The sequence below is a fragment of the Amblyomma americanum genome, chromosome 6 (genome assembly GCF_052857255.1).
Source record: "Amblyomma americanum isolate KBUSLIRL-KWMA chromosome 6, ASM5285725v1, whole genome shotgun sequence".
In the NCBI taxonomy this organism is placed as follows: domain Eukaryota; kingdom Metazoa; phylum Arthropoda; class Arachnida; order Ixodida; family Ixodidae; genus Amblyomma; species Amblyomma americanum.
This window is the reverse complement of record NC_135502.1, coordinates 187,396,678-187,423,781: the sequence shown is the minus strand read 5'-3', so window position 1 is coordinate 187,423,781 and position 27,104 is coordinate 187,396,678.

The window sequence follows — 27,104 nt, the reverse complement described above, 5'->3', positions numbered from 1 at the left end:
AAATCTCGGTACTGAAGAGGTGGTTCTCGCTGTTCAAGCGCGCGTTCATGCTGCTCGTGGTGCAGGTCTAGATTTCATGGTGCGCGCATCGCTGGACGTATTTGTTTTGTTGCAATTGGACTGCTTCGCTCAAAAAGTTGGTACTAACGAGGCGGTTCTCGCTGTTCAAGCGCCTGTTCATGCTGCTCGTGGTGCAAGTCTAGCTTTCATGGTGCGCGCAACGCTGGACGTATTTGTTTTGTTGCAATTGGACTCCTTCGCTCAAAAACTCGGTACAAAAGAGGCGGTTCTCTCTGTTCAAGCGCCCGTTCATGCTGCTCGTGGTGCAGGTCTAGCTTTCATTGTGCGCGCAACGCTGGACGTATTTGTTTTGTTGCAATTGGACTCCTTCGCTCAAAAACTCGGTACTAAAGAGGCGGTTCTCGCTGTTCAAGCGCCCGTTCGTGCTGCTCATGGTGCAGGTCTAGTTTTCATGGTGCGCGCAACGCTGGACGTATTTGTTTTGTTGCAATTGGACTCCTTCGCTCAAAAACTCGGTACTAAAGAGGCGGTTCTCGCTGTTCAAGCGCCCGTTCATGCTATTTGTGGTGCAGGTCTAGCTTTCAAGTTGCGCGCATCGCTGGACGTATTTATTTGGTTGCAATTTGACTCCTTGGCTCAAAAACTCGGTACTAAAGAGGCGGTCCTCGCTGTTCAAGCGCCCGTTCATGCTATTTGTGGTGCAGGTCTAGCTTTCAAGTTGCGCGCATCGCTGGACGTATTTATTTGGTTGCAATTTGACTCCTTGGCTCAAAAACTCGGTACTAAAGAGGCAGTTCTCGCTGTTCAAGTGCCCGTTCGTGCTGCTCGTGGTGCAGGTCAAGCTTTCATGGTGGGCGCATCGCTGGACGTATTTGTTTTGTTGCAATTCGACTCCTTGGCTCAAATAATCGGTACTAAAGAGGCGGTTCTCGCTGTTCAAGCGCCCGTTCATGCTGCTGGGTGTGCAGGTCCAGCTTTCTTGGTGCGCGCAACGCTGGACGTATTTGTTTTGTTGCAATTGGACTCCTTCGCTCAAAAACTCGGTACTAAAGAGGCGGTTCTCGCTGTTCAAGCGCCCGTTCATGCTGCTCGTAGTGCAGGTCTAGCTTTCATGGTGCGCGCAACGCTGGACGTATTTGTTTTGTTGCAATTGGACTCCGTCGCTCAAAAACTCGATAATAAAGTGGCGTTTCTCGCTGTTCAAGCGCCCGTTCAAGCTGCCCGTGGTGCAGGTCTAGCTTTCATGGTACGCACACCGCTAGACGTAATCGTTTTGTTGCAATTGGACTCCTTCGCTCAAAAACTCGGTACTAAAGAGGCAGTTCTCGCTGTTCAAGCGCCCGTTTATGCTGCTCGTGGTGCAGGTCTAGCTTTCATGGTGCGCGCATCGCTGGACGTATTTGTTTTGTTGCATTTGGACTCCTTCGCTCAAAAACTTGGTACTAAAGAGGCGGTTCTCGCTGTTCAAGAACCCGTTCATTCTGCTCGTGGTGCAGGTCCAGCTTTCATGGTGCGCGCATCGCCGGTCGTATTTGTTTTGTTGCAATTGGACACGTTCGCTCAAAAACTCGGTACTAAAGAGGCGGTTCTCGAGGTTCAAGAGCCCGTTCATGCTGCTCGTAGTGCAGGTCTAGCTTTCATGGTGCGCGCAACGCTGGACGTATTTGTTTTGTTGCAATTGGACTCCTTCGCTCAAAAACTCGGTACTAAAGAGGCGGTTCTCGCTGTTCAAGCGCCCTTTCATGCTGCTCGTAGTGCAGGTCTAGCTTTCATGGTGCGGGAAAGTCTGGACGTATTTGTTTTTTTGCAATTGGACTCCTTCGGTCAAAAACTCGATACTAAAGTGGCAGTTCTCGTTGTTCTGCGCCCGTTCATGCTGCTAGTGGTGCAGGTCTAGCTTTCATGGTGCGCGCATCGCTGGACGTATTTGTTTTGTTGCAGTTGGACTTCTTCGCTTAAAAACTCGGTACTAAAGAGGCGGTTCTCGCTGTTCTGGCGCCCGTTCATGCTGCTAGTGGTGCAGGTCCAACTTTCATGGTGCGCGCATCCCTGGACGTATTTGTTTTGTTGAAATTCGACTCCTTCGCTCAAAATCTCGGTACTGAAGAGGTGGTTCTCGCTGTTCAAGCGCGCGTTCATGCTGCTCGTGGTGCAGGTCTAGATTTCATGGTGCGCGCATCGCTGGACGTATTTGTTTTGTTGCAATTGGACTGCTTCGCTCAAAAAGTTGGTACTAACGAGGCGGTTCTCGCTGTTCAAGCGCCTGTTCATGCTGCTCGTGGTGCAAGTCTAGCTTTCATGGTGCGCGCAACGCTGGACGTATTTGTTTTGTTGCAATTGGACTCCTTCGGTCAAAAACTCGGTACTAAACAGGGGGTTCTCGCTGTTCAAGCGCCCGTTCATGCTGCTCGTGGTGCAGGTCCAGCTTTCATGGTGCGCGCATCGCTGGACGTATTTATTTTGTTGCAATTGGACTCCTTCGCTCAATAACTCGGTACTAAAGTGGCGGTTCTCGCTGTTCAAGCGCCCGTTCATGCTGCTCGGGGTGCAGGTCTAGCTTTCATGGTGCGCGCATCGCTGGACGTATTTGTTTTGTTGCAATTGGACTCCTGCGCACAAAAACTCGGTACTAAAGAGGCGGTTCTCGCTGTTCAAGCGCCGGTTCATGCTGCTCGTGGTGCAGGTCTAGCTTTCATGGTGCGCGCATCGCTGGACGTAATTGTTTTGTTGCAATTGGACTCCTTCGCTCAAAAACTCGGTACTAAAGAGGCGGTTTTCGCTGTCCAAGCGCCCGTTCATGCTGCTCGTGGTGCAGGTCTAGCTTTCATGATGCGCGCACCGCTGGACGTATTTGTTTTTTTGCAATTGGACTCCTTCGCTCAAAAACTCGGTACTAAACAGGGGGTTCTCGCTGTTCAAGCGCCCGTTCATGTTGCTCGTGGTGCAGGTCCAGCTTTCATGGTGCGCGCATCGCTGGACGTATTTATTTTGTTGCAATTGGACTCCTTCGCTCAATAACTCGGTACTAAAGTGGCGGTTCTCGCTGTTCAAGCGCCCGTTAGTGCTGCTCGGGGTGCAGGTCTAGCTTTCAAGGTGCGCGCATCGCTGGTCGTATTTGTTTTGTTGCAGTTGGACTTCTTCGCTTAAACACTCGGTACTAAAGAGGCGGTTCTCGCTGTTCTGGCGCCCGTTCATGCTGCTAGTGGTGCAGGTCCAGCTTTCATGGTGCGCGCATCGCTGGACGTATTTGTTTTGTTGAAATTGGACTCCTTCGCTCAAAAACTCGAAACTAAAGAGGCGGTTCGCGCTGTTCAAGCGCCCGTTCATGCTGCTCGTGGTGCAAGTCTAGCTTTCATGGTGCGCGCATCGCTGGACGTATTTGTTTTGTTGCAATCGGAATCCTTCGCTCAAAAAATCGGTACTAAAGAGGCGGTTCTCGCTGTTCAAGCGCACGTAAATGCTGCTCGTGGTGCAGGTCTAGCTTTCATGGTGCGCGCATCGCTGGACGTATTTGTTTTGTGTCAATTGGAATCCTTCGCTCAAAAACTCGGTACTAAAGAGGCGGTTCTCGCTGTTCAAGCGCCTGTTCATGCTGCTCGTGGTGCAGGTCTAGCTTTCATGGTGCGCGCATCGCTGGACGTATTTGTTTTGTTGCAATGGGACTCCTTCGCTCAAAAACTCGGTACTAAAAAGGCGGTTCTCGCTGTTCAAGCGCCCGTTCATGCTGCTCGTGGTGCAGGTCTAGCTTTCATGGTACGCGCATCGCTGGACGTATTTGTTTTGTTGCAATTGGACTCCTTCGCTCAAAAACTTGGTACTAAAGAGGCGGTTCTCGCTGTTCAAGAACCCGTTCGTTCTGCTCGTGGTGCAGGTCCAGCTTTCATAGAGCGCGCATCGCCGGACGTATTTGTTTTGTGGCAATTGGACACGTTAGCTCAAAAACTCGGTACTAAAGAAGCGGTTCTCGAGGTTCAAGAGCCCGTTCATGCTGCTCGTAGTGCAGGTCTAGCTTTCATGGTGCGCGCAAGGCTGGACGTATTTGTTTTGTTGCAATTGGACTCCTTCGCACAAAAACTCGGTAATAAAGAGGCGGTTCTCGCTGTTCAAGCGCCCGTTCATGCTGCTCGTAGTGCAGGTCTAGCTTTCATGGTGCGCGCAAGGCTAGACGTATTTGTTTTGTTGCAATTGGACTCCTTCGGTCAAAAACTCGATACTAAAGTGGCAGTTCTCGCTGTTCAAGCGCCCGTTCAAGCTGCTCGTGGTGCAGGTCTAGATTTCAAGGTGCGCGCATCGCTGGACGTATTTGTTTTGTTGCAATTGGACTCCTTCGCTCAAAAACTCGGTACTAAAGAGGCGGTTCTCGTTGTTCTGCGCCCGTTCATGCTGCTAGTGGTGCAGGTCTAGCTTTCATGGTGCGCGCATCGCTGGACGTATTTGTTTTGTTGCAGTTGGACTTCTTCGCTTAAAAACTCGGTACTAAAGAGGCGGTTCTCGCTGTTCTGGCGCCCGTTCATGCTGCTAGTGGTGCAGGTCCAACTTTCATGGTGCGCGCATCCCTGGACGTATTTGTTTTGTTGAAATTCGACTCCTTCGCTCAAAATCTCGGTACTGAAGAGGTGGTTCTCGCTGTTCAAGCGCGCGTTCATGCTGCTCGTGGTGCAGGTCTAGATTTCATGGTGCGCGCATCGCTGGACGTATTTGTTTTGTTGCAATTGGACTGCTTCGCTCAAAAAGTTGGTACTAACGAGGCGGTTCTCGCTGTTCAAGCGCCTGTTCATGCTGCTCGTGGTGCAAGTCTAGCTTTCATGGTGCGCGCAACGCTGGACGTATTTGTTTTGTTGCAATTGGACTCCTTCGCTCAAAAACTCGGTACAAAAGAGGCGGTTCTCGCTGTTCAAGCGCCCGTTCATGCTGCTCGTGGTGCAGGTCTAGCTTTCATTGTGCGCGCAACGCTGGACGTATTTGTTTTGTTGCAATTGGACTCCTTGGCTCAAAAACTCGGTACTAAAGAGGCGGTTCTCGCTGTTCAAGCGCCCGTTCGTGCTGCTCATGGTGCAGGTCTAGTTTTCATGGTGCGCGCAACGCTGGACGTATTTGTTTTGTTGCAATTGGACTCCTTCGCTCAAAAACTCGGTACTAAAGAGGCGGTTCTCGCTGTTCAAGAACCCGTTCATTCTGCTCGTGGTGCAGGTCCAGCTTTCATGGTGCGCGCATCGCCGGACGTATTTGTTTTGTTGCAATTGGACACGTTCGCTCAAAAACTCGGTACTAAAGAGGCGGTTCTCGAGGTTCAAGAGCCCGTTCATGCTGCTCGTAGTGCAGGTCTAGCTTTCATGGTGCGCGCAACGCTGGACGTATTTGTTTTGTTGCAATTGGACTCCTTCGCTCAAAAACTCGGTATTGAGGCGGTTCTCGCTGTTCAAGCGCCCGTTCATGCTGCTCGTAGTGCAGGTCTAGCTTTCATGGTGCGGGAAAGTCTGGACGTATTTGTTTTTTTGCAATTGGACTCCTTCGGTCAAAAACTCGATACTAAAGTGGCAGTTCTCGTTGTTCTGCGCCCGTTCATGCTGCTAGTGGTGCAGGTCTAGCTTTCATGGTGCGCGCATCGCTGGACGTATTTGTTTTGCTGCAGTTGGACTTCTTCGCTTAAAAACTCGGTACTAAAGAGGCGGTTCTCGCTGTTCTGGCGCCCGTTCATGCTGCTAGTGGTGCAGGTCCAACTTTCATGGTGCGCGCATCCCTGGACGTATTTGTTTTGTTGAAATTCGACTCCTTCGCTCAAAATCTCGGTACTGAAGAGGTGGTTCTCGCTGTTCAAGCGCGCGTTCATGCTGCTCGTGGTGCAGGTCTAGATTTCATGGTGCGCGCATCGCTGGACGTATTTGTTTTGTTGCAATTGGACTGCTTCGCTCAAAAAGTTGGTACTAACGAGGCGGTTCTCGCTGTTCAAGCGCCTGTTCATGCTGCTCGTGGTGCAAGTCTAGCTTTCATGGTGCGCGCAACGCTGGACGTATTTGTTTTGTTGCAATTGGACTCCTTCGCTCAAAATCTCGGTACAAAAGAGGCGGTTCTCGCTGTTCAAGCGCCCGTTCATGCTGCTCGTGGTGCAGGTCTAGCTTTCATTGTGCGCGCAACGCTGGACGTATTTGTTTTGTTGCAATTGGACTCCTTCGCTCAAAAACTCGGTACTAAAGAGGCGGTTCTCGCTGTTCAAGCGCCCGTTCATGCTGCTCGTAGTGCAGGTCTAGCTTTCATGGTGCGCGCAAGGCTGGACGTATTTGTTTTGTTGCAATTGGAATTCTTCGCCCAAAAACTCGGTACTAAAGAGGCGGTTCTCACTGTTCAAGCGCCTGTTCATGCTGCTCGTGGTGCAGGTCTAGCTTTCATGGTGCGCGCATCGATGGACGTAATTGTTTTGTTGCAATGGGACTCCTTCGCTCAAAAACTGGGTACTAAAGGGGCGGTTCTCGCTGTTCAAGCGCCCGTTCATGCTGCTCGTGGTGCAGGTCTAGCTTTCATGGTACGCACACCGCTAGACGTATTTGTTTTGTTGCAATTGGATTCCTTCGCTCAAAAACTCGGTACTAAAGAGGCGGTTCTCGCTGTTCAAGAACCCGTTCATTCTGCTCGTGGTGCAGGTCCAGCTTTCATGGTGCGCGCATCGCTGGACGTATTTGTTTTGTTGCAATTGGACTCCTGCGCACAAAAACTCGGTACTAAAGAGGCGGTTCTCACTGTTCAAGCGCCGGTTCATGCTGCTCGTGGTGCAGGTCTAGCTTTCATGGTGCGCGCATCGCTGGACGTAATTGTTTTGTTGCAATTGGACTCCTTCGCTCAAAAACTCGGTACTAAAGAGGCGGTTCTCGCTTTCCAAGCGCCCGTTCATGCTGCTCGTGGTGCAGGTCTAGCTTTCATGATGCGCGCACCGCTGGACGTATTTGTTTTTTTGCAATTGGACTCCTTCGCTCAAAAACTCGGTACTAAACAGGGGGTTCTCGCTGTTCAAGCGCCCGTTCATGCTGCTCGTGGTGCAGGTCCAGCTTTCATGGTGCGCGCATCGCTGGACGTATTTATTTTGTTGCAATTGGACTCCTTCGCTCAATATCTCGGTACTAAAGTGGCGGTTCTCGCTGTTCAAGCGCCCGTTAGTGCTGCTCGGGGTGCAGGTCTAGCTTTCAAGGTGCGCGCATCGCTGGTAGTATTTGTTTTGTTGCAGTTGGACTTCTTCGCTTAAACACTCGGTACTAAAGAGGCGGTTCTCGCTGTTCTGGCGCCCGTTCATGCTGCTAGTGGTGCAGGTCCAGCTTTCATGGTGCGCGCATCGCTGGACGTATTTGTTTTGTTGAAATTGGACTCCTTCGCTCAAAACGTCGGTACTAAAGAGGTGGTTCTGGCTGTTCAAGCGCGCCTTCATGCTGCTCGTGGTGCAGGTCTAGCTTTCATGGTGCGCGTATCGCTGGACGTATTTGTTTTGTTGCAGTTGGACTCCTTCGCTTAAAAACTCGGTACTAAAGAGGCGGTTCGCGCTGTTCAAGCGCCCGTTCATGCTGCTTGTGGTGCAAGTCTTGCTTTCATGGTGCGCGCATCGCTGGACGTATTTGTTTTGTTGCAACCGGAATCCTTCGCTCAAAAAATCAGTACTAAAGAGGCGGTTCTCGCTGTTCAAGCGCCCGTAAATGCTGCTCGTGGTGCAGGTCTAGCTTTCATGGTGCGCGCATCGCTGGACGTATTTGTTTTGTGTCAATTGGAATCCTTCGCTCAAAAACTCGGTACTAAAGAGGCGGTTCTCGCTGTTCAAGCGCCTGTTCATGCTGCTCGTGGTGCAGGTCTAGCTTTCATGGTGCGCGCATCGCTGGATGTATTTGTTTTGTTGCAATGGGACTCCTTCGCTCAAAAACTCGGTACTAAAAAGGCGGTTCTCGCTGTTCAAGCGCCCGTTCATGCTGCTCGTGGTGCAGGTCTAGCTTTCATGGTACGCGCATCGCTGGACGTATTTGTTTTGTTGCAATTGGACTCCTTCGCTCAAAAACTTGGTACTAAAGAGGCGGTTCTCGCTGTTCAAGAACCCGTTCGTTCTGCTCGTGGTGCAGGTCCAGCTTTCATGGTGCGCGCATCGCCGGACGTATTTGTTTTGTTGCAATTGGACACGTTCGCTCAAAAACTCGGTACTAAAGAGGCGGTTCTCGAGGTTCAAGAGCCCGTTCATGCTGCTCGTAGTGCAGGTCTAGCTTTCATGGTGCGCGCAACGCTGGACGTATTTGTTTTGTTGCAATTGGACTCCTTCGCTCAAAAACTCGGTACTAAAGAGGCGGTTCTCGCTGTTCAAGCGCCCGTTCATGCTGCTCGTAGTGCAGGTCTAGCTTTCATGGTGCGCGCAAGGCTGGACGTATTTGTTTTGTTGCAATTGGACTCCTTCGGTCAAAAACTCGATACTAAAGTGGCAGTTCTCGCTGTTCAAGCGCCCGTTCAAGCTGCTCGTGGTGCAGGTCTAGCTTTCATGGTACGCACACCGCTAGACGTATTCGTTTTGTTGCATTTGGACTCCTTCGCTCAAAAACTCGGTACTAAAGAGGCAGTTCTCGCTGTTCAAGCGCCCGTTCAAGCTGCTCGTGGTGCAGGTCTAGATTTCAAGGTGCGCGCATCGCTGGACGTATTTGTTTTGTTGCAATTGGACTCCTTCGCTCAAAAACTCGGTACTAAAGAGGCGGTTCTCGTTGTTCTGCGCCCGTTCATGCTGCTAGTGGTGCAGGTCTAGATTTCATGGTGCGCGCATCGCTGGACGTATTTGTTTTGTTGCAGTTGGACTTCTTCGCTTAAAAACTCGGTACTAAAGAGGCGGTTCTCGCTGTTCTGGCGCCCGTTCATGCTGCTAGTGGTGCAGGTCCAGCTTTCATGGTGCGGGCATCCCTGGACGTATTTGTTTTGTTGAAATTCGACTCCTTCGCTCAAAAACTCGGTACTGAAGAGGTGGTTCTCGCTGTTCAAGTGCGCGTTCATGCTGCTCGTGGTGCAGGTCTAGATTTCATGGTGCGCGCATCGCTGGACGTATTTGTTTTGTTGCAATTGGACTGCTTCGCTCAAAAAGTTGGTACTAACGAGGCGGTTCTCGCTGTTCAAGCGCCTGTTCATGCTGCTCGTGGTGCAAGTCTAGCTTTCATGGTGCGCGCAACGCTGGACGTATTTGTATTGTTGCAATTGGACTCCTTCGCTCAAAAACTCGGTACAAAAGAGGCGGTTCTCGCTGTTCAAGCGAACCGTTCATGCTGCTCGTGGTGCAGGTCTAGCTTTCATTGTGCGCGCAACGCTGGACGTATTTGTTTTGTTGCAATTGGATTCCTTCGCTCAAAAACTCGTTACTAAAGAGGCGGTTCTCGCTGTTCAAGCGCCCGTTCATGCTGCTCGTAGTGCAGGTCTAGCTTTCATGGTGCGCGCAAGGCTGGACGTATTTGTTTTGTTGCAATTGGAATCCTTCGCTCAAAAACTCGGTACTAAAGAGGCGGTTCTCGCTGTTCAAGCGCCTGTTCATGCTGCTCGTGGTGCAGGTCTAGCTTTCATGGTGCGCGCATCGCTGGACGTATTTGTTTTGTTGCAATGGGACTCCTTCGCTCAAAAACTGGGTACTAAACGGGCCGTTCTCGCTGTTCAAGCGCCCGTTCATGCTGCTCGTGGTGCAGGTCTAGCTTTCATGGTACGCACACCGCTAGACATATTTGTTTTGTTGCAATTGGATTCCTTCGCTAAAAAACTCGGTACTAAAGAGGCGGTTCTCGCTGTTCAAGAGCCCGCAAATGCTGCTCGTGGTGCAGGTCTAGCTTTCATGGTGCGCGCATCGCTGGACGTATTTGTTTTGTTGCAATTGGAATCCTTCGCTCAAAAACTCGGTACTAAAGAGGCGGTTCTCGCTGTTCAAGCGCCCGTTCGTGGTGCTCGTGGTGCAGGTCTAGCTTTCAAGTTGCGCGCATCGCTGGACGTATTTGTTTGGTTGCAATTTGACTCCTTGGCTCAAAAACTCGTTACTAAAGAGGCAGTTCTCGCTGTTCAAGTGCTCGTTCGTGCTGCTCGTGGTGCAGGTCAAGCTTTCATGGTGGGCGCATCGCTGGACGTATTTGTTTTGTTGCAATTCGACTCCTTGGCTCAAATAATCGGTACTAAAGAGGCGGTTCTCGCTGTTCAAGCGCCCGTTCATGCTGCTGGGTGTGCAGGTCCAGCTTTCTTGGTGCGCGCATCGCTGGACGTATTTGTTTTGTTGCATTTGGACTCCTTCGCTCAAAAACTTGGTACTAAAGAGGCGGTTCTCGCTGTTCAAGAACCCGTTCATTCTGCTCGTGGTGCAGGTCCAGCTTTCATGGTGCGCGCATCGCCGGACGTATTTGTTTTGTTGCAATTGGACACGTTCGCTCAAAAACTCGGTACTAAAGAGGCGGTTCTCGCTGTTCAAGCGCCCGTTCATGCTGCTCGTAGTGCAGGTCTAGCTTTCATGGTGCGGGAAAGTCTGGACGTATTTGTTTTTTTTGCAATTGGACTCCTTCGGTCAAAAACTCGATACTAAAGTGGCAGTTCTCGTTGTTCTGCGCCCGTTCATGCTGCTAGTGGTGCAGGTCTAGCTTTCATGGTGCGCGCATCGCTGGACGTATTTGTTTTGTTGCAGTTGGAATTCTTCGCTTAAAAACTCGGTACTAAAGAGGCGGTTCTCGCTGTTCTGGCGCCCGTTCATGCTGCGAGTGGTGCAGGTCCAACTTTCATGGTGCGCGCATCCCTGGACGTATTTGTTTTGTTGAAATTCGACTCCTTCGCTCAAAATCTCGGTACTGAAGAGGTGGTTCTCGCTGTTCAAGCGCGCGTTCATGCTGCTCGTGGTGCAGGTCTAGATTTCATGGTGCGCGCATCGCTGGACGTATTTGTTTTGTTGCAATTGGACTGCTTCGCTCAAAAAGTTGGTACTAACGAGGCGGTTCTCGCTGTTCAAGCGCCTGTTCATGCTGCTCGTGGTGCAAGTCTAGCTTTCATGGTGCGCGCAACGCTGGACGTATTTGTTTTGTTGCAATTGGACTCCTTCGCTCAAAAACTCGGTACAAAAGAGGCGGTTCTCGCTGTTCAAGCGCCCGTTCATGCTGCTCGTGGTGCAGGTCTAGCTTTCATTGTGCGCGCAACTCTGGACGTATTTGTTTTGTTGCAATTGGACTCCTTCGCTCAAAAACTCGGTACTAAAGAGGCGGTTCTCGCTGTTCAAGCGCCCGTTCATGCTGCTCGTAGTGCAGGTCTAGCTTTCATGGTGCGCGCAAGGCTGGACGTATTTGTTTTGTTGCAATTGGAATTCTTCGCCCAAAAACTCGGTACTAAAGAGGCGGTTCTCACTGTTCAAGCGCCTGCTCATGCTGCTCGTGGTGCAGGTCTAGCTTTCATGGTGCGCGCATCGATGGACGTATTTGTTTTGTTGCAATGGGACTCCTTCGCTCAAAAACTGGGTACGAAAGGGGCGGTTCTCGCTGTTCAAGCGCCCGTTCATGCTGCTCGTGGTGCAGGTCTAGCTTTCATGGTACGCACACCGCAAGACGTATTTGTTTTGTTGCAATTGGATTCCTTCGCTCAAGAACTCGGTACTAAAGAGGCGGTTCTCGCTGTTCAAGAACCCGTTCATTCTGCTCGTGGTGCAGGTCCAGCTTTCATGGTGCGCGCATCGCTGGACGTATTTGTTTTGTTGCAATTGGACTCCTGCGCACAAAAACTCGGTACTAAAGAGGCGGTTCTCACTGTTCCAGCGCCGGTTCATGCTGCTCGTGGTGCAGGTCTAGCTTTCATGGTGCGCGCATCGCTGGACGTAATTGTTTTGTTGCAATTGGACTCCTTCGCTCAAAAACTCGGTACTAAAGAGGCGGTTCTCGCTGTTCAAGCGCCCGTTCATGCTGCTCGTGGTGCAGGTCCAGCTTTCATGGTGCGCGCATCGCTGGACGTATTTATTTTGTTGCAATTGGACTTCTTCGCTTAAACACTCGGTACTAAAGAGGCGGTTCTCGCTGTTCTGGCGCCCGTTCATGCTGCTAGTGGTGCAGGTCCAGCTTTCATGGTGCGCGCATCGCTGGACGTATTTGTTTTGTTGAAATTGGACTCCTTCGCTCAAAACGTCGGTACTAAAGAGGTGGTTCTGGCTGTTCAAACGCGCCTTCATGCTGCTCGTGGTGCAGGTCTAGCTTTCATGGTGCGCGCATCGATGGACGTAATTGTTTTGTTGCAATGGGACTCCTTCGCTCAAAAACTGGGTACTAAAGGGGCGGTTCTCGCTGTTCAAGCGCCCGTTCATGCTGCTCGTGGTGCAGGTCTAGCTTTCATGGTACGCACACCGCTAGACGTATTTGTTTTGTTGCAATTGGATTCCTTCGCTCAAAAACTCGGTACTAAAGAGGCGGTTCTCGCTGTTCAAGAACCCGTTCATTCTGCTCGTGGTGCAGGTCCAGCTTTCATGGTGCGCGCATCGCTGGACGTATTTGTTTTGTTGCAATTGGACTCCTGCGCACAAAAACTCGGTACTAAAGAGGCGGTTCTCACTGTTCAAGCGCCGGTTCATGCTGCTCGTGGTGCAGGTCTAGCTTTCATGGTGCGCGCATCGCTGGACGTAATTGTTTTGTTGCAATTGGACTCCTTCGCTCAAAAACTCGGTACTAAAGAGGCGGTTCTCGCTTTCCAAGCGCCCGTTCATGCTGCTCGTGGTGCAGGTCTAGCTTTCATGATGCGCGCACCGCTGGACGTATTTGTTTTTTTGCAATTGGACTCCTTCGCTCAAAAACTCGGTACTAAACAGGGGGTTCTCGCTGTTCAAGCGCCCGTTCATGCTGCTCGTGGTGCAGGTCCAGCTTTCATGGTGCGCGCATCGCTGGACGTATTTATTTTGTTGCAATTGGACTCCTTCGCTCAATATCTCGGTACTAAAGTGGCGGTTCTCGCTGTTCAAGCGCCCGTTAGTGCTGCTCGGGGTGCAGGTCTAGCTTTCAAGGTGCGCGCATCGCTGGTAGTATTTGTTTTGTTGCAGTTGGACTTCTTCGCTTAAACACTCGGTACTAAAGAGGCGGTTCTCGCTGTTCTGGCGCCCGTTCATGCTGCTAGTGGTGCAGGTCCAGCTTTCATGGTGCGCGCATCGCTGGACGTATTTGTTTTGTTGAAATTGGACTCCTTCGCTCAAAACGTCGGTACTAAAGAGGTGGTTCTGGCTGTTCAAGCGCGCCTTCATGCTGCTCGTGGTGCAGGTCTAGCTTTCATGGTGCGCGTATCGCTGGACGTATTTGTTTTGTTGCAGTTGGACTCCTTCGCTTAAAAACTCGGTACTAAAGAGGCGGTTCGCGCTGTTCAAGCGCCCGTTCATGCTGCTTGTGGTGCAAGTCTTGCTTTCATGGTGCGCGCATCGCTGGACGTATTTGTTTTGTTGCAACCGGAATCCTTCGCTCAAAAAATCAGTACTAAAGAGGCGGTTCTCGCTGTTCAAGCGCCCGTAAATGCTGCTCGTGGTGCAGGTCTAGCTTTCATGGTGCGCGCATCGCTGGACGTATTTGTTTTGTGTCAATTGGAATCCTTCGCTCAAAAACTCGGTACTAAAGAGGCGGTTCTCGCTGTTCAAGCGCCTGTTCATGCTGCTCGTGGTGCAGGTCTAGCTTTCATGGTGCGCGCATCGCTGGATGTATTTGTTTTGTTGCAATGGGACTCCTTCGCTCAAAAACTCGGTACTAAAAAGGCGGTTCTCGCTGTTCAAGCGCCCGTTCATGCTGCTCGTGGTGCAGGTCTAGCTTTCATGGTACGCGCATCGCTGGACGTATTTGTTTTGTTGCAATTGGACTCCTTCGCTCAAAAACTTGGTACTAAAGAGGCGGTTCTCGCTGTTCAAGAACCCGTTCGTTCTGCTCGTGGTGCAGGTCCAGCTTTCATGGTGCGCGCATCGCCGGACGTATTTGTTTTGTTGCAATTGGACACGTTCGCTCAAAAACTCGGTACTAAAGAGGCGGTTCTCGAGGTTCAAGAGCCCGTTCATGCTGCTCGTAGTGCAGGTCTAGCTTTCATGGTGCGCGCAACGCTGGACGTATTTGTTTTGTTGCAATTGGACTCCTTCGCTCAAAAACTCGGTACTAAAGAGGCGGTTCTCGCTGTTCAAGCGCCCGTTCATGCTGCTCGTAGTGCAGGTCTAGCTTTCATGGTGCGCGCAAGGCTGGACGTATTTGTTTTGTTGCAATTGGACTCCTTCGGTCAAAAACTCGATACTAAAGTGGCAGTTCTCGCTGTTCAAGCGCCCGTTCAAGCTGCTCGTGGTGCAGGTCTAGCTTTCATGGTACGCACACCGCTAGACGTATTCGTTTTGTTGCATTTGGACTCCTTCGCTCAAAAACTCGGTACTAAAGAGGCAGTTCTCGCTGTTCAAGCGCCCGTTCAAGCTGCTCGTGGTGCAGGTCTAGATTTCAAGGTGCGCGCATCGCTGGACGTATTTGTTTTGTTGCAATTGGACTCCTTCGCTCAAAAACTCGGTACTAAAGAGGCGGTTCTCGTTGTTCTGCGCCCGTTCATGCTGCTAGTGGTGCAGGTCTAGATTTCATGGTGCGCGCATCGCTGGACGTATTTGTTTTGTTGCAGTTGGACTTCTTCGCTTAAAAACTCGGTACTAAAGAGGCGGTTCTCGCTGTTCTGGCGCCCGTTCATGCTGCTAGTGGTGCAGGTCCAGCTTTCATGGTGCGGGCATCCCTGGACGTATTTGTTTTGTTGAAATTCGACTCCTTCGCTCAAAAACTCGGTACTGAAGAGGTGGTTCTCGCTGTTCAAGTGCGCGTTCATGCTGCTCGTGGTGCAGGTCTAGATTTCATGGTGCGCGCATCGCTGGACGTATTTGTTTTGTTGCAATTGGACTGCTTCGCTCAAAAAGTTGGTACTAACGAGGCGGTTCTCGCTGTTCAAGCGCCTGTTCATGCTGCTCGTGGTGCAAGTCTAGCTTTCATGGTGCGCGCAACGCTGGACGTATTTGTATTGTTGCAATTGGACTCCTTCGCTCAAAAACTCGGTACAAAAGAGGCGGTTCTCGCTGTTCAAGCGAACCGTTCATGCTGCTCGTGGTGCAGGTCTAGCTTTCATTGTGCGCGCAACGCTGGACGTATTTGTTTTGTTGCAATTGGATTCCTTCGCTCAAAAACTCGTTACTAAAGAGGCGGTTCTCGCTGTTCAAGCGCCCGTTCATGCTGCTCGTAGTGCAGGTCTAGCTTTCATGGTGCGCGCAAGGCTGGACGTATTTGTTTTGTTGCAATTGGAATCCTTCGCTCAAAAACTCGGTACTAAAGAGGCGGTTCTCGCTGTTCAAGCGCCTGTTCATGCTGCTCGTGGTGCAGGTCTAGCTTTCATGGTGCGCGCATCGCTGGACGTATTTGTTTTGTTGCAATGGGACTCCTTCGCTCAAAAACTGGGTACTAAACGGGCCGTTCTCGCTGTTCAAGCGCCCGTTCATGCTGCTCGTGGTGCAGGTCTAGCTTTCATGGTACGCACACCGCTAGACATATTTGTTTTGTTGCAATTGGATTCCTTCGCTAAAAAACTCGGTACTAAAGAGGCGGTTCTCGCTGTTCAAGAGCCCGCAAATGCTGCTCGTGGTGCAGGTCTAGCTTTCATGGTGCGCGCATCGCTGGACGTATTTGTTTTGTTGCAATTGGAATCCTTCGCTCAAAAACTCGGTACTAAAGAGGCGGTTCTCGCTGTTCAAGCGCCCGTTCGTGGTGCTCGTGGTGCAGGTCTAGCTTTCAAGTTGCGCGCATCGCTGGACGTATTTGTTTGGTTGCAATTTGACTCCTTGGCTCAAAAACTCGTTACTAAAGAGGCAGTTCTCGCTGTTCAAGTGCTCGTTCGTGCTGCTCGTGGTGCAGGTCAAGCTTTCATGGTGGGCGCATCGCTGGACGTATTTGTTTTGTTGCAATTCGACTCCTTGGCTCAAATAATCGGTACTAAAGAGGCGGTTCTCGCTGTTCAAGCGCCCGTTCATGCTGCTGGGTGTGCAGGTCCAGCTTTCTTGGTGCGCGCATCGCTGGACGTATTTGTTTTGTTGCATTTGGACTCCTTCGCTCAAAAACTTGGTACTAAAGAGGCGGTTCTCGCTGTTCAAGAACCCGTTCATTCTGCTCGTGGTGCAGGTCCAGCTTTCATGGTGCGCGCATCGCCGGACGTATTTGTTTTGTTGCAATTGGACACGTTCGCTCAAAAACTCGGTACTAAAGAGGCGGTTCTCGCTGTTCAAGCGCCCGTTCATGCTGCTCGTAGTGCAGGTCTAGCTTTCATGGTGCGGGAAAGTCTGGACGTATTTGTTTTTTTTGCAATTGGACTCCTTCGGTCAAAAACTCGATACTAAAGTGGCAGTTCTCGTTGTTCTGCGCCCGTTCATGCTGCTAGTGGTGCAGGTCTAGCTTTCATGGTGCGCGCATCGCTGGACGTATTTGTTTTGTTGCAGTTGGAATTCTTCGCTTAAAAACTCGGTACTAAAGAGGCGGTTCTCGCTGTTCTGGCGCCCGTTCATGCTGCGAGTGGTGCAGGTCCAACTTTCATGGTGCGCGCATCCCTGGACGTATTTGTTTTGTTGAAATTCGACTCCTTCGCTCAAAATCTCGGTACTGAAGAGGTGGTTCTCGCTGTTCAAGCGCGCGTTCATGCTGCTCGTGGTGCAGGTCTAGATTTCATGGTGCGCGCATCGCTGGACGTATTTGTTTTGTTGCAATTGGACTGCTTCGCTCAAAAAGTTGGTACTAACGAGGCGGTTCTCGCTGTTCAAGCGCCTGTTCATGCTGCTCGTGGTGCAAGTCTAGCTTTCATGGTGCGCGCAACGCTGGACGTATTTGTTTTGTTGCAATTGGACTCCTTCGCTCAAAAACTCGGTACAAAAGAGGCGGTTCTCGCTGTTCAAGCGCCCGTTCATGCTGCTCGTGGTGCAGGTCTAGCTTTCATTGTGCGCGCAACTCTGGACGTATTTGTTTTGTTGCAATTGGACTCCTTCGCTCAAAAACTCGGTACTAAAGAGGCGGTTCTCGCTGTTCAAGCGCCCGTTCATGCTGCTCGTAGTGCAGGTCTAGCTTTCATGGTGCGCGCAAGGCTGGACGTATTTGTTTTGTTGCAATTGGAATTCTTCGCCCAAAAACTCGGTACTAAAGAGGCGGTTCTCACTGTTCAAGCGCCTGCTCATGCTGCTCGTGGTGCAGGTCTAGCTTTCATGGTGCGCGCATCGATGGACGTATTTGTTTTGTTGCAATGGGACTCCTTCGCTCAAAAACTGGGTACGAAAGGGGCGGTTCTCGCTGTTCAAGCGCCCGTTCATGCTGCTCGTGGTGCAGGTCTAGCTTTCATGGTACGCACACCGCAAGACGTATTTGTTTTGTTGCAATTGGATTCCTTCGCTCAAGAACTCGGTACTAAAGAGGCGGTTCTCGCTGTTCAAGAACCCGTTCATTCTGCTCGTGGTGCAGGTCCAGCTTTCATGGTGCGCGCATCGCTGGACGTATTTGTTTTGTTGCAATTGGACTCCTGCGCACAAAAACTCGGTACTAAAGAGGCGGTTCTCACTGTTCCAGCGCCGGTTCATGCTGCTCGTGGTGCAGGTCTAGCTTTCATGGTGCGCGCATCGCTGGACGTAATTGTTTTGTTGCAATTGGACTCCTTCGCTCAAAAACTCGGTACTAAAGAGGCGGTTCTCGCTGTTCAAGCGCCCGTTCATGCTGCTCGTGGTGCAGGTCCAGCTTTCATGGTGCGCGCATCGCTGGACGTATTTATTTTGTTGCAATTGGACTTCTTCGCTTAAACACTCGGTACTAAAGAGGCGGTTCTCGCTGTTCTGGCGCCCGTTCATGCTGCTAGTGGTGCAGGTTCAGCTTTCATGGTGCGCGCATCGCTGGACGTATTTGTTTTGTTGAAATTGGACTCCTTCGCTCAAAACGTCGGTACTAAAGAGGTGGTTCTGGCTGTTCAAACGCGCCTTCATGCTGCTCGTGGTGCAGGTCTAGCTTTCATGGTGCGCGTATCGCTGGACGTATTTGTTTTGTTGCAGTTGGACTCCTTCGCTTAAAAACTCGGTACTAAAGAGGCGGTTCGCGCTGTTCAAGCGCCCGTTCATGCTGCTTGTGGTGCAAGTCTAGCTTTCATGGTGCGCGCATCGCTGGACGTATTTGTTTTGTTGCAATCGGAATCCTTCGCTCAAAAAATCAGTACTAAAGAGGCGGTTCTCGCTGTTCAAGCGCCCGTAAATGCTGCTCGTGGTGCAGGTCTAGCTTTCATGGTGCGCGCATCGCTGGACGTATTTGTTTTGTGTCAATTGGAATCCTTCGCTCAAAAACTCGGTACTAAAGAGGCGGTTCTCGCTGTTCAAGCGCCTGTTCATGCTGCTCGTGGTGCAGGTCTAGCTTTCATGGTGCGCGCATCGCTGGATGTATTTGTTTTGTTGCAATGGGACTCCTTCGCTCAAAAACTCGGTACTAAAAAGGCGGTTCTCGCTGTTCAAGCGCCCGTTCATGCTGCTCGTGGTGCAGGTCTAGCTTTCATGGTACGCGCATCGCTGGACGTATTTGTTTTGTTGCAATTGGACTCCTTCGCTCAAAAACTTGGTACTAAAGAGGCGGTTCTCGCTGTTCAAGAACCCGTTCGTTCTGCTCGTGGTGCAGGTCCAGCTTTCATGGTGCGCGCATCGCCGGACGTATTTGTTTTGTTGCAATTGGACACGTTCGCTCAAAAACTCGGTACTAAAGAGGCGGTTCTCGAGGTTCAAGAGCCCGTTCATGCTGCTCGTAGTGCAGGTCTAGCTTTCATGGTGCGCGCAACGCTGGACGTATTTGTTTTGTTGCAATTGGACTCCTTCGCTCAAAAACTCGGTACTAAAGAGGCGGTTCTCGCTGTTCAAGCGCCCGTTCATGCTGCTCGTAGTGCAGGTCTAGCTTTCATGGTGCGCGCAAGGCTGGACGTATTTGTTTTGTTGCAATTGGACTCCTTCGGTCAAAAACTCGATACTAAAGTGGCAGTTCTCGCTGTTCAAGCGCCCGTTCAAGCTGCTCGTGGTGCAGGTCTAGCTTTCATGGTACGCACACCGCTAGACGTATTCGTTTTGTTGCATTTGGACTCCTTCGCTCAAAAACTCGGTACTAAAGAGGCAGTTCTCGCTGTTCAAGCGCCCGTTTATGCTGCTTGTGGTGCAGGTCTAGCTTTCATGGTGCGCGCATCGCTGGACGTATTTGTTTTGTTGCAATTGGACTCCTTCGGTCAAAAACTCGATACTAAAGTGGCAGTTCTCGCTGTTCAAGCGCCCGTTCATGCTGCTAGTGGTGCAGGTCTAGATTTCAAGGTGCGCGCATCGCTGGACGTATTTGTTTTGTTGCAATTGGACTTCTTCGCTTAAAAACTCGGTACTAAAGAGGCGGTTCTCGCTGTTCTGGCGCCCGTTCATGCTGCTAGTGGTGCAGGTCCAGCTTTCATGGTGCGGGCATCCCTGGACGTATTTGTTTTGTTGAAATTCGACTCCTTCGCTCAAAAACTCGGTACTGAAGAGGTGGTTCTCGCTGTTCAAGTGCGCGTTCATGCTGCTCGTGGTGCAGGTCTAGATTTCATGGTGCGCGCATCGCTGGACGTATTTGTTTTGTTGCAATTGGACTGCTTCGCTCAAAAAGTTGGTACTAACGAGGCGGTTCTCGCTGTTCAAGCGCCTGTTCATGCTGCTCGTGGTGCAAGTCTAGCTTTCATGGTGCGCGCAACGCTGGACGTATTTGTATTGTTGCAATTGGACTCCTTCGCTCAAAAACTCGGTACAAAAGAGGCTGTTCTCGCTGTTCAAGCGCCCGTTCATGCTGCTCGTGGTGCAGGTCTAGCTTTCATTGTGCGCGCAACGCTGGACGTATTTGTTTTGTTGCAATTGGATTCCTTCGCTCAAAAACTCGTTACTAAAGAGGCGGTTCTCGCTGTTCAAGCGCCCGTTCATGCTGCTCGTAGTGCAGGTCTAGCTTTCATGGTGCGCGCAAGGCTGGACGTATTTGTTTTGTTGCAATTGGAATCCTTCGCTCAAAAACTCGGTACTAAAGAGGCGGTTCTCGCTGTTCAAGCGCCTGTTCATGCTGCTCGTGGTGCAGGTCTAGCTTTCATGGTGCGCGCATCGCTGGACGTATTTGTTTTGTTGCAATGGGACTCCTTCGCTCAAAAACTGGGTACTAAAGGGGCCGTTCTCGCTGTTCAAGCGCCCGTTCATGCTGCTCGTGGTGCAGGTCTAGCTTTCATGGTACGCACACCGCTAGACATATTTGTTTTGTTGCAATTGGATTCCTTCGCTAAAAAACTCGGTACTAAAGAGGCGGTTCTCGCTGTTCAAGAGCCCGCAAATGCTGCTCGTGGTGCAGGTCTAGCTTTCATGGTGCGCGCATCGCTGGACGTATTTGTTTTGTTGCAATTGGAATCCTTCGCTCAAAAACTCGGTACTAAAGAGGCGGTTCTCGCTGTTCAAGCGCCCGTTCGTGCTGCTCATGGTGCAGGTCTAGTTTTCATGGTGCGCGCAACGCTGCACGTATTTGTTTTGTTGCAATTGGACTCCTTCGCTCAAAAACTCGGTACTAAAGAGGCGGTCCTCGCTGTTCAAGCGCCCGATCATGCTACTTGTGGTGCAGGTCTAGCTTTCAAGTTGCGCGCATCGCTGGACGTATTTGTTTGGTTGCAATTTGACTCCTTGGCTCAAAAACTCGGTACTAAAGAGGCAGTTCTCGCTGTTCAAGTGCTCGTTCGTGCTGCTCGTGGTGCAGGTCAAGCTTTCATGGTGGGCGCATCGCTGGACGTATTTGTTTTGTTGCAATTCGACTCCTTGGCTCAAATAATCGGTACTAAAGAGGCGGTTCTCGCTGTTCAAGCGCCCGTTCATGCTGCTGGGTGTGCAGGTCCAGCTTTCTTGGTGCGCGCAACGCTGGACGTATTTGTTTTGTTGCAATTGGACTCCTTCGCTAAAAAACTCGGTACTAAAGAGGCGGTTCTCGCTGTTCAAGCGCCCGTTCATGCTGCTCGTAGTGCAGGTCTAGCTTTCATGGTGCGCGCAACGCTGGACGTATTTGTTTTGTTGCAATTGGACTCCGTCGCTCAAAAACTCGATACTAAAGTGGCGTTTCTCGCTGTTCAAGCGCCCGTTCAAGCTGCCCGTGGTGCAGGTCTAGCTTTCATGGTACGCACACCGCTAGACGTAATCGTTTTGTTGCAATTGGACTCCTTCGCTCAAAAACTCGGTACTAAAGAGGCAGTTCTCGCTGTTCAAGCGCCCGTTTATGCTGCTCGTGGTGCAGGTCTAGCTTTCATGGTGCGCGCATCGCTGGACGTATTTGTTTTGTTGCATTTGGACTCCTTCGCTCAAAAACTTGGTACTAAAGAGGCGGTTCTCGCTGTTCAAGAACCCGTTCATTCTGCTCGTGGTACAGGTCCAGCTTTCATGGTGCGCGCATCGCCGGACGTATTTGTTTTGTTGCAATTGGACACGTTCGCTCAAAAACTCGGTACTAAAGAGGCGGTTCTCGCTGTTCAAGCGCCCGTTCATGCTGCTCGTAGTGCAGGTCTAGCTTTCATGGTGCGGGAAAGTCTGGACGTATTTGTTTTTTTTTGCAATTGGACTCCTTCGGTCAAAAACTCGATACTAAAGTGGCAGTTCTCGTTGTTCTGCGCCCGTTCATGCTGCTAGTGGTGCAGGTCTAGCTTTCATGGTGCGCGCATCGCTGGACGTATTTGTTTTGTTGCAGTTGGACTTCTTCGCTTAAAAACTCGGTACTAAAGAGGCGGTTCTCGCTGTTCTGGCGCCCGTCATGCTGCTAGTGGTGCAGGTCCAACTTTCATGGTGCGACGCATCCCTGGACGTATTTGTTTTGTTGAAATTTGACTCCTTCGCTCAAAATCTCGGTACTGAAGAGGTGGTTCTCGCTGTTCAAGCGCGCGTTCATGCTGCTCGTGGTGCAGGTCTAGATTTCATGGTGCGCGCATCGCTGGACGTATTTGTTTTGTTGCAATTGGACTGCTTCGCTCAAAAAGTTGGTACTAACGAGGCGGTTCTCGCTGTTCAAGCGCCTGTTCATGCTGCTCGTGGTGCAAGTCTAGCTTTCATGGTGCGCGCAACGCTGGACGTATTTGTTTTGTTGCAATTGGACTCCTTCGCTCAAAAACTCGGTACAAAAGAGGCGGTTCTCGCTGTTCAAGCGCCCGTTCATGCTGCTCGTGGTGCAGGTCTAGCTTTCATTGTGCGCGCAACGCTGGACGTATTTGTTTGGTTGCAATTGCACTCCTTCGCTCAAAAACTCGGTACTAAAGAGGCGGTTCTCGCTGTTCAAGCGCCCGTTCATGCTGCTCGTAGTGCAGGTCTAGCTTTCATGGTGCGCGCAAGGCTGGACGTATTTGTTTTGTTGCAATTGGAATCCTTCGCTCAAAAACTCGGTACTGAAGAGGTGGTTCTCGCTGTTCAAGTGCGCGTTCATGCTGCTCGTGGTGCAGGTCTAGATTTCATGGTGCGCGCATCGCTGGACGTATTTGTTTTGTTGCAATTGGACTGCTTCGCTCAAAAAGTTGGTACTAACGAGGCGGTTCTCGCTGTTCAAGCGCCTGTTCATGCTGCTCGTGGTGCAAGTCTAGCTTTCATGGTGCGCGCAACGCTGGACGTATTTGTATTGTTGCAATTGGACTCCTTCGCTCAAAAACTCGGTACAAAAGAGGCGGTTCTCGCTGTTCAAGCGCCCGTTCATGCTGCTCGTGGTGCAGGTCTAGCTTTCATTGTGCGCGCAATGCTCTACGTATTTGTTTTGTTGCAATTGGATTCCTTCGCTCAAAAACTCGTTACTAAAGAGGCGGTTCTCGCTGTTCAAGCGCCCGTTCATGCTGCTCGTAGTGCAGGTCTAGCTTTCATGGTGCGCGCAAGGCTGGACGTATTTGTTTTGTTGCAATTGGAATCCTTCGCTCAAAAACTCGGTACTAAAGAGGCGGTTCTCGCTGTTCAAGCGCCTGTTCATGCTGCTCGTGGTGCAGGTCTAGCTTTCATGGTGCGCGCATCGCTGGACGTATTTGTTTTGTTGCAATGGGACTCCTTCGCTCAAAAACTGGGTACTAAAGGGGCCGTTCTCGCTGTTCAAGCGCCCGTTCATGCTGCTCGTGGTGCAGGTCTAGCTTTCATGGTACGGACACCGCTAGACATATTTGTTTTGTTGCAATTGGATTCCTTCGCTAAAAAACTCGGTACTAAAGAGGCGGTTCTCGCTGTTCAAGAGCCCGCAAATGCTGCTCGTGGTGCAGGTCTAGCTTTCATGGTGCGCGCATCGCTGGACGTATTTGTTTTGTTGCAATTGGAATCCTTCGCTCAAAAACTCGGTACTAAAGAGGCGGTTCTCGCTGTTCAAGCGCCCGTTCGTGCTGCTCATGGTGCAGGTCTAGTTTTCATGGTGCGCGCAACGCTGCACGTATTTGTTTTGTTGCAATTGGACTCCTTCGCTCAAAAACTCGGTACTAAAGAGGCGGTCCTCGCTGTTCAAGCGCCCGTTCAAGCTGCCCGTGGTGCAGGTCTAGCTTTCATGGTACGCACACCGCTAGACGTAATCGTTTTGTTGCAATTGGACTCCTTCGCTCAAAAACTCGGTACTAAAGAGGCAGTTCTCGCTGTTCAAGCGCCCGTTTATGCTGCTCGTCGTGCAGGTCTAGCTTTCATGGTGCGCGCATCGCTGGACGTATTTGTTTTGTTGCATTTGGACTCCTTCGCTCAAAAACTTGGTACTAAAGAGGCGGTTCTCGCTGTTCAAGAACCCGTTCATTCTGCTCGTGGTGCAGGTCCAGCTTTCATGGTGCGCGCATCGCCGGACGTATTTGTTTTGTTGCAATTGGACACGTTCGCTCAAAAACTCGGTACTAAAGAGGCGGTTCTCGCTGTTCAAGCGCCCGTTCGTGCTGCTCATGGTGCAGGTCTAGTTTTCATGGTGCGCGCAACGCTGCACGTATTTGTTTTGTTGCAATTGGACTCCTTCGCTCAAAAACTCGGTACAAAAGAGGCGGTCCTCGCTGTTCAAGCGCCTGTTCATGCTGCTCGTGGTGCAGGTCTAGCTTTCATGGTGCGCGCATCGCTGGACGTATTTGTTTGGTTGCAATTTGACTCCTTGGCTCAAAAACTCGGTACTAAAGAGGCAGTTCTCGCTGTTCAAGTGCTCGTTCGTGCTGCTCGTGGTGCAGGTCCAACTTTCATGGTGCGCGCATCCCTGGACGTATTTGTTTTGTTGAAATTCGACTCCTTCGCTCAAAATCTCGGTACTGAAGAGGTGGTTCTCGCTGTTCAAGCGCGCGTTCATGCTGCTCGTGGTGCAGGTCTAGATTTCATGGTGCGCGCATCGCTGGACGTATTTCTTTTGTTGCAATTGGACTGCTTCGCTCAAAAAGTTGGTACTAACGAGGCGGTTCTCGCTGTTCAAGCGCCTGTTCATGCTGCTCGTGGTGCAAGTCTAGCTTTCATGGTGCGCGCAACGCTGGACGTATTTGTTTTGTTGCAATTGGACTCCTTCGCTCAAAAACTCGGTACAAAAGAGGCGGTTCTCGCTGTTCAAGCGCCCGTTCATGCTGCTCGTGGTGCAGGTCTAGCTTTCATTGTGCGCGCAACGCTGGACGTATTTGTTTTGTTGCAATTGCACTCCTTCGCTCAAAAACTCGGTACTAAAGAGGCGGTTCTCGCTGTTCAAGCGCCCGTTCATGCTGCTCGTAGTGCAGGTCTAGCTTTCATGGTGCGCGCAAGGCTGGACGTATTTGTTTTGTTGCAATTGGAATCCTTCGCCCAAAAACTCGGTACTAAAGAGGCGGTTCTCACTGTTCAAGCGCCTGTTCATGCTGCTCGTGGTGCAGGTCTAGCTTTCATGGTGCGCGCATCGCTGGACGTATTTGTTTTGTTGCAATGGGACTCCTTCGCTCAAAAACTGGGTACTAAAGGGGCGGTTCTCGCTGTTCAAGCGCCCGTTCATGCTGCTCGTGGTGCAGGTCTAGCTTTCATGGTACGCACACCGCTAGACGTATTTGTTTTGTTGCAATTGGATTCCTTCGCTCAAAAACTCGGTACTAAAGAGGCGGTTCTCGCTGTTCAAGAACCCGTTCATTCTGCTCGTGGTGCAGGTCCAGCTTTCATGGTGCGCGCATCGCTGGACGTATTTGTTTTGTTGATATTGGACTCCTTCGCTTAAAAACTCGGTACTAAAGAGGCGGTTCTCGCTGTTCAAGCGCCCGTTCATGCTGCTCGGGGTGCAGGTCTAGCTTTCATGGTGCGCGCATCGCTGGACGTATTTGTTTTGTTGCAATTGGACTCCTGCGCACAAAAACTCGGTACTAAAGAGGCGGTTCTCGCTGTTCAAGCGCCGGTTCATGCTGCTCGTGGTGCAGGTCTAGCTTTCATGGTGCGCGCATCGCTGGACGTAATTGTTTTGTTGCAATTGGACTCCTTCGCTAAAAAACTCGGTACTAAAGAGGCGGTTCTCGCTGTTCAAGAGCCCGCAAATGCTGCTCGTGGTGCAGGTCTAGCTTTCATGGTGCGCGCATCGCTGGACGTATTTGTTTTGTTGCAATTGGAATCCTTCGCTCAAAAACTCGGTACTAAAGAGGCGGTTCTCGCTGTTCAAGCGCCCGTTCGTGCTGCTCATGGTGCAGGTCTAGTTTTCATGGTGCGCGCAACGCTGCACGTATTTGTTTTGTTGCAATTGGACTCCTTCGCTCAAAAACTCGGTACTAAAGAGGCGGTTCTCGCTGTTCAAGAACCCGTTCATTCTGCTCGTGGTGCAGGTCCAGCTTTCATGGTGCGCGCATCGCTGGACGTATTTGTTTTGTTGATATTGGACTCCTTCGCTTAAAAACTCGGTACTAAAGAGGCGGTTCTCGCTGTTCAAGCGCCCGTTCATGCTGCTCGGGGTGCAGGTCTAGCTTTCATGGTGCGCGCATCGCTGGACGTATTTGTTTTGTTGCAATTGGACTCCTTCGCTCAAAAACTGGGTACTAAAGGGGCCGTTCTCGCTGTTCAAGCGCCCGTTCATGCTGCTCGTGGTGCAGGTCTAGCTTTCATGGTACGCACACCGCTAGACATATTTGTTTTGTTGCAATTGGATTCCTTCGCTAAAAAACTCGGTACTAAAGAGGCGGTTCTCGCTGTTCAAGAGCCCGCAAATGCTGCTCGTGGTGCAGGTCTAGCTTTCATGGTGCGCGCATCGCTGGACGTATTTGTTTTGTTGCAATTGGAATCCTTCGCTCAAAAACTCGGTACTAAAGAGGCGGTTCTCGCTGTTCAAGCGCCCGTTCGTGCTGCTCATGGTGCAGGTCTAGTTTTCATGGTGCGCGCAACGCTGCACGTATTTGTTTTGTTGCAATTGGACTCCTTCGCTCAAAAACTCGGTACTAAAGAGGCGGTCCTCGCTGTTCAAGCGCCCGTTCAAGCTGCCCGTGGTGCAGGTCTAGCTTTCATGGTACGCACACCGCTAGACGTAATCGTTTTGTTGCAATTGGACTCCTTCGCTCAAAAACTCGGTACTAAAGAGGCAGTTCTCGCTGTTCAAGCGCCCGTTTATGCTGCTCGTGGTGCAGGTCTAGCTTTCATGGTGCGCGCATCGCTGGACGTATTTGTTTTGTTGCATTTGGACTCCTTCGCTCAAAAACTTGGTACTAAAGAGGCGGTTCTCGCTGTTCAAGAACCCGTTCATTCTGCTCGTGGTGCAGGTCCAGCTTTCATGGTGCGCGCATCGCCGGACGTATTTGTTTTGTTGCAATTGGACACGTTCGCTCAAAAACTCGGTACTAAAGAGGCGGTTCTCGCTGTTCAAGCGCCCGTTCGTGCTGCTCATGGTGCAGGTCTAGTTTTCATGGTGCGCGCAACGCTGCACGTATTTGTTTTGTTGCAATTGGACTCCTTCGCTCAAAAACTCGGTACAAAAGAGGCGGTCCTCGCTGTTCAAGCGCCTGTTCATGCTGCTCGTGGTGCAGGTCTAGCTTTCATGGTGCGCGCATCGCTGGACGTATTTGTTTGGTTGCAATTTGACTCCTTGGCTCAAAAACTCGGTACTAAAGAGGCAGTTCTCGCTGTTCAAGTGCTCGTTCGT